Here is a 6,921-nt window from a genome sequence, read left to right as displayed (position 1 = left end):
GACTTCTGGCAAGTTTTCTATTCTCTGAACTATGTTTGGCAAATGTTTCTCAGAAGTCACATTTAATAGAAATGGATAGACTAACAACAGTTAATATAATAAAAACGGTTATGTAATAAAATAGTAACGTTAATGTAAGAACTTTGTGGTCTTTAATGTAATAACTACCGATTAATGTAATAGAAATATTAAATGGTTATAACTTTTTCTGGTTAGTTTTTTTTTTTAATTTTAAAACGTATTGCATCAACTGGTGGTTATTACAGTACATTGACCAGGTGTTACAATTTATTTCTGGATAATGTAATACTTCAACTGTTAATGTAATAATATGCCATGTAATACAATTTCGGTCTTTCGTTATTAACCTTTTTTATTAAATTAACAATTTTAGTGCATTAGCCAATGACAAACGGGTTAGAAAACAACCAGTAAAAATTTAAATAAGACCACTTTTTTCAGAACCCAGCACCTGTGTTCAGACAGGTCTAAATGATCTGTCGCTACAGATTAAAGAAGGGATGACAGTGAACATAAAAGCATTGGCCAGAGGTGTAATTTAGGATGACGATAATACCCAGAATATCCTTAGCCAAAGCACACCTGCAATACTGGATGTGAGTGAGCAAAGAGTAAATCAGCCCAAAATAAAACTAAAAACAAGGACTAAGTTGTTAGTCAGTTATTCCGTCATGATTGACAAACAAGCATACTGAATATTATGATGAAAACCTGAGCTTCCTCTATTAAGAACTCAACAATGTTCACTGTTAAATGTGAATGGGGTGGTGATAAAGTGATACTTTGGCCAGGCAGCTGGGCTAGTACCTCAAAGGTTGAAGAATCCATTCCCTTGCATGGCACTGCTGTCATACCCTCGAGCAAGGCAGTTGTCCTGAATTGCTTTGGTATATCTTGGAATTTAAGTGGATAATGTGTGACTGTACTGTAAGCCATGCAGGTTGCCCTGGACATCAGCTAAGAACATAAATTATGTAAAGTAATATTGATGCCTTAAAACTGTTTTTTCTGTGCTCTGTTAAACCATTTTGAATTCCGCTCCATTTATCCTCTCTCATATGGTCCTCAGGCATTGATTTTATCCTGAAGACGGTTTAAAAATGTATACTATTCCCTTTGATTTCTCTCTAGATGACCTCGCTGGGGAAAGTGAAAAAAAATGTCCCAACAGCTCATGCAGTTTTTAAGGCATTCCCGAATATTTTTATGAGGCTGTCCTTACAGATCTCATGTCAGTACTACTGCAAGGGAGCGTTATCAAATATTAACTAGGTGTAATGGAACAGGATATAGAAACTGACACATTTGATACTGAATGAGAAGCCTGTTTCAGTGAGTCACATAATGAAGTGCAGTTTTTTTTATTTTATTTTTTTTTTACTTTTTTCTTTTCATTTTTCATCTATGTAGTTGGAAAATAAAGTGAAGAGAAGTGAACCTGCTAAAGATGTCTATTTGGGGAAACTGGGTAGTTGCTAGGCTATATCCCTTGACAGAGGCCATGGCAACAACCAGTAGCTCATGGCAAGTGAACAGGTGCTACATCAATTCAGGCATTTCCAGCTCTGAACTGTCAAGGGTCCCGTCAAATCTTCTATAATGAGATGGGATGGTAGGAAGACTCACTTGGCATTAATTTTCCTGGCCTTCGAGATTGTCTACCCCATTAAAACTCCTGCACTGGAGAAGGTGTCAACTCCGATTCTCACCTCCAATATAGCAGTGTAGGTTCCGCAAGACTAGCACGAGGGTGTACATTTATATTAAGGTGTCAACAGACAGCTGTGTCTGACAGTATCACTTGAGTTTTTAAATAATTAATAGCATGGTGACTGGAGCTCTCTGCTTCCCATCCTCCAGTAGACTTGATCTTTTCAATTTGCAGTGTGTTGCAATCACTTTCTCTGCAATACAATAACAGGATTCACTTGTGCAACAATTAGCCATATGCAAAGTATAGAACATTTAGCTTCAAAAAGAGACGGTCTACCCTCAGAGAGAGAGTAGACCCTCATTTTGATTCAGTAGTTTTTATGTGATGTTAAGGCAAAGAGATATGAAGAGGCTTCTCTCCATGCTACACAGACAGGACCTTATCAGTCTTACTCAGAAATAAACCAGATTATGAAACTGCAAGATCTGCAAGAGCTTTGAAGATCAAACTCACCATCTCTCCACTGTCTCATTTGCATCCCTGGTAAGGCACTTAGACCACATTAATTTGGTATCTGGGATGCACCACATCAAACGCAAACAGGTCCTCATTCCATCTCCACTAACAAGAAAAGAAAGCGGGACTTTGAAAAGAGATTTATGATAGCATACCAGTGAAGGGTTTCAGCATGACCAGTAACAGTCAACCACTACAGTGCTTTGCTTAGTTCACATCCCTAAGAGACAAGAGACAAGTCAAGGGGAACAGGCTACACCTGTACTTGAGGATAATTTTAACCACGGAAGTACTAACCTCATGAAAGTTACAGTACAAAAATGCTTCCTTAATACATAATAGAATAATGTATATATCTATAAATCTATACATAGCATATATACATAATAAAAACAGCTAGCATACGGTATATATACTTATGCAATTGCTTGTATGAATGCTTAATTTTGATTGGTAAACACTAATATGTATATGTCATGTATATGAGATAATAATATCCTTCTCACTCCCAAATAATAATTAAAACAAAAAGTAAGCTATATGAATATGCCCAAGCGTACTGGGTGCATAAACACCATTCTTCCACAGGAACTTATTCCAATTTGTAAAAAACAAGATTCCAAATTCTATAATAAATGGACCGGGAAACTCACTTTCTAGAATATGTGTGCCACATTATTAGCCTGGGTGTATCTACAGTATCAATCAAGAGATTTCTTGCTTTGCATCATTGTTTACATATGCATAGTTTTGATTGTCCTAAATTTTCACATTATGGTGCCCAGAAATGGGAGGGCTAAGCATGCAAAGTGCTGTTATTTCTACATTTATTAAAACACCTTTAATAAAAGTTAAACACATATGGGACCAACATCTAGGACCAACAACACCTCAGCCGCAAAGCAGTAGGCCACAAAGATCACAGAATGAACTGCAAAATACAAAAACAAAAAGTAAATACAAAAAAAAAAAACTTACAGCTTTGAAGCGAAAATCGCAAACATAGCTAATACAAATGCCTCTGAAGTGCCAGACACATACAAAAACGAGCGCAAGTGCAGCATTCAAACATAAAAAGCTGGCTTAATTACAGAAATACGTCATCAGTTATATTATCGTTTGCTGCAGACTTGAGCATTTGGCACTCTTGTGGTTTGCAACAGGAGAAATTGCAGACCCTTTTGCTAACATAATTCATGATCACAAGAATACAGTAGCAGGTTTATTATTATTATTATTATTATTATTATTATCTCAATAACTTGTGCAGATTCCTAGTTTTTAATCAATTTATTGCCTCCCCTAAATTGAGCATTAATTGTTCAAAATTGGGTCATGGAGGAAAATCCTGTAATTGTAAGACATGGCTGTCATGATTGCAATTTTCCTTCTAAGTAAGACAGGTTTGTTGATAAGTATGCCGACAATAAATATTACTACTATTGTGTAGAGTAACTGTGTCACATTTCTGACATATCACTGTCCATGTTTTAAGTAAATTGGCACATTCTTAATAAAACTCTTAAACTTAATAAATGTCTTTTTTTTTTAAATATCAAACTTCAGACCTTCTGAAAAAACTTTTGTCCAGCCCTAGGCTGAAATTCAGTTAACATCCAAGAATTATACATAATATACATAATTATACATAATATATGATATAATGTGTGTGTAAGCATGTGCCATGTACTGTACAATCCCCTCCAAATTAATGGGAATTGTAGAGTGAAATAATAATAATAATAATAATACATGGATTTTGTGTGAAGTGTGCTTTCTGTAGGACTGGCTGCTGCTTGAGCCAAATGGTTTTGTCATACGGTTGATCATAGTTCATTAAAATAAATGGATGACGGAGATGGAAAAATGAAACAGTTGCCAAATGAAAGGGCTCAGATGAGTTTGATACCATGTACTTATTTTCTGTCAGTTAGGCATAATAACATATATTAAAGGCAGGAAACATTCATTTACCAATTTAATACCAATACGGGTCAAAATGAGCTATCAATAAACTATCTAAATATAAATAATGAATATTGCTATTGAAATAGGAGCATACCTGTCTTCAAAGGTTTCTTGTCTTTTTTTTCTATAAAACGTTTTTGCTTTTTTCTGTTTTGGTACATTCACACACAGACATGTCAACAAGCAACAATAATCAACTGCAGTAAATGTAGATGTAAAATTTGTTTTATATCATGTTAAATCAAATGAACATTAAGTATCAAATAAAAAAGTAATCAAATAATTTGACCGATTTTAGGACAGCCTCTACTTTTTTCCAGGATGTTTCACTCTTGAGGTTTGTGTTCAATTCTGTGAGTTTAAATGTGACACTTGAAGCATTTATTTTCAACTCATTAAAGTGAAGCAAAAAAAGATCTGACATAAAAAAAAGTGTTAGGGTGGAGACTTTAACTTTTAATGAGCCTTCATTGGCAAGTTTTAAAGTGAACATGACAGGGAAAAACGTGATTAGATTTATTTCATTGTTAGCTCCACTCTTTTTGCAGGAAGACTGTACAGTATTTCAATTTTCCTTTCCTGTACATTCAAGTTTCTTTTACTTCTAATTCAAAATGGCTTATATCCTGTATACATCCACAGCACTGAAACGGTAACCTCTGCATACTTGTAAGACACGATTTTCCGAGAACCCACTTTGAACGATAATGCATTTTTATGTGTAATTAGTGTCATTCATTGTACAAATACCGCAGGTGTCTCTTTCTGCTGGAGATCCCTTGGAATGCTGATAGAGACACTGGGGGCGACAAAAATGGACTGGGTTCTTGAAGAGCTGAGACGCATCACATTGCCACATGGATGAACAGACGATACTACTGGGGCTTTGTTTGTGGGGGTTGAGAAGACGGTGAGTTGAGGCTTTAGAAGACAGAACCTTGAATGTGGGGTAAAAGAGAGACAAATAAGTGATGCAAGCTCAGGTAATGCTTTTAAAAATCGATTTCTGGACTTCCTTTGCACATGTTCATTCGTGTTGTTTTTCAGAAAGAAAACAAGCTCCGAAGAGGCAGGACATGAGAGAAATGCCCAATTTCTAAAAGCATATTAAATCAGGCATGGGGTCACAGCGTAGCATTAATGTAAAGGCGTACAACTCCAAGGTTGTATGTTGGATCCCCAGCTGGGGAACTCTCATTGTACAGTTAAGAAAGGGACACAAAACTGAATTCAGTATATAACCAGCTGTATACATGGGTTGTATGTAAACATTTAGTGCTCTGGATAAGACCATGCTAAATGCCTAAAATTGTAATGTAATACAATTATTCAATATGGTTATCCTGCAAAAATACTTCCAAAGATAGCTGTGGGAGGTAGCTGGCTGAAAATATTTGATTGGCCCATTTGCAGGCTTGCAAATGCTTACTGTTGCATTAAAATCATTATGTAATTTTGATGTAATTCTCAATCAACAAAGAAATAAAACCTATGCTAATTAAATAATTTAAATTTTATATTTTCACGTGTTATTAAATCCTTTTTTGAGTGCCTGCAGTCCTATTATAGGACCACATTTAGGTCTATAGGTCTAGAGAGGCCTGGAGACTCAGACCATAAGCTCAAGACCATAATGAAATAATAATAATAATTATTATAATAAGTTCTGTATGTAAATTTTATATAGTAACAATGTTAGCCCCCACCAATTGGAACCTTTAATTTAAGAGGGACCAAATTGAATCTGCTGTGATTTTTGAGACAGAGGTGTATGATTAGTAACATTAGAGGAGAGAGGAGATGTAGAATCACAATATTACATAGCAGCATGGTGCTTTGTTCGTTCAGATGTGGAAGAGTGGAAGATGTGTAACATTCTGCCTGGTGCATTGAGGGGTCCATTTAGCAAAACATGCCCTGGAGCAGTGGTCTCCAACCCTGGTCCTGGAGAGCTACAGGGTCTGCTGGTTTTCATAGTGACTCTGCACTTCATGAATCAATTAGAGCAGTTGATTACACAGTTAACTCAACTCACCTGGTGTCTTGGGTCTCAATTGGGTGCTGATATTAAGGTGAAAACAAAAACCAGCAGACCCTGTAGCTCTCCAGGACCAGGGTTGGAGACCACTGCCCTGGAGAGATCCACATCTTGCCACCACTTGTACCCAATGTCATGGTTTTGGGTGGCTTGAGCATTCTGCTCTATTCCTTTCCACCCCTGCTTCTCTAATTAGAGTTTGTCACCTCGTTTGGGTTAATGGGCTGTAGGCATGCGGAATTCACTCTGCCTACAGACCCTTTCCGCGCTGATTGGTTCAGAGCTCGGCAGGCGTGTTGATTGCGTTAGCTGTGGCACCTGTCTAACGTCACTTAAGGTGTGGGTTCACAGAAAGCTGGTGCTTCGGTGTCATCTACACACAAGAGCCGGTACTGGTAACCAAACAGTGCTTTTCAGCGCTTTGTAACGTCTATAAAGTTCCCTTATTTAGTTGGGATATTCCAGTGGAGTTGTAGTCGTTTCTGTTCGTTTATCTTTACCCTTCCTCGATCTCGAAAGAGATTTTGTGGCGTGCTCAGTTTTTAATGAGACTCTAAGATCCCTGTTCGGTTGCGCTTAGTCTCCGTCTCCCAATCCTTACACCCAAATTCTGCATCCATTCCACTCAAGTAGAGCATCACTTGAGAGACCTATTCTTCAGTGATACCTGGAAGAATAATAATATGGGCTGCTGCCTTCCATTTAATTTCAAAATTATCATGCA

General features: G+C 36.9%; 2 long non-coding RNA genes across 2 annotated transcripts; both read right to left on the bottom strand.

Moving 5' to 3' along the window:
* Positions 1-353: 353 nt before the first annotated feature.
* LOC135262390 (uncharacterized) lies at positions 354-2,294 on the bottom strand. Its single transcript, XR_010332207.1, has 2 exons — positions 2,189-2,294; positions 354-1,925 (listed from the first exon to the last, which is right to left on the bottom strand). It is a non-coding gene; the product is annotated as an uncharacterized LOC135262390 (long non-coding RNA).
* Positions 2,295-4,599: 2,305 nt separating this feature from the next.
* On the bottom strand, positions 4,600-6,364 carry LOC135262389 (uncharacterized). The gene is made up of 2 exons (XR_010332206.1): positions 6,195-6,364; positions 4,600-5,096 (listed from the first exon to the last, which is right to left on the bottom strand). It is a non-coding gene; the product is annotated as an uncharacterized LOC135262389 (long non-coding RNA).
* Between the last annotated feature and the right edge of the window lie 557 nt (positions 6,365-6,921).

The sequence above is a fragment of the Anguilla rostrata genome, chromosome 9 (genome assembly GCF_018555375.3).
Source record: "Anguilla rostrata isolate EN2019 chromosome 9, ASM1855537v3, whole genome shotgun sequence".
NCBI classification, from domain to species: Eukaryota; Metazoa; Chordata; class Actinopteri; order Anguilliformes; family Anguillidae; genus Anguilla; species Anguilla rostrata.
The sequence above is the reverse complement of the archived record's forward strand: the minus strand, read 5'-3'. Positions and strand labels throughout refer to the sequence as shown.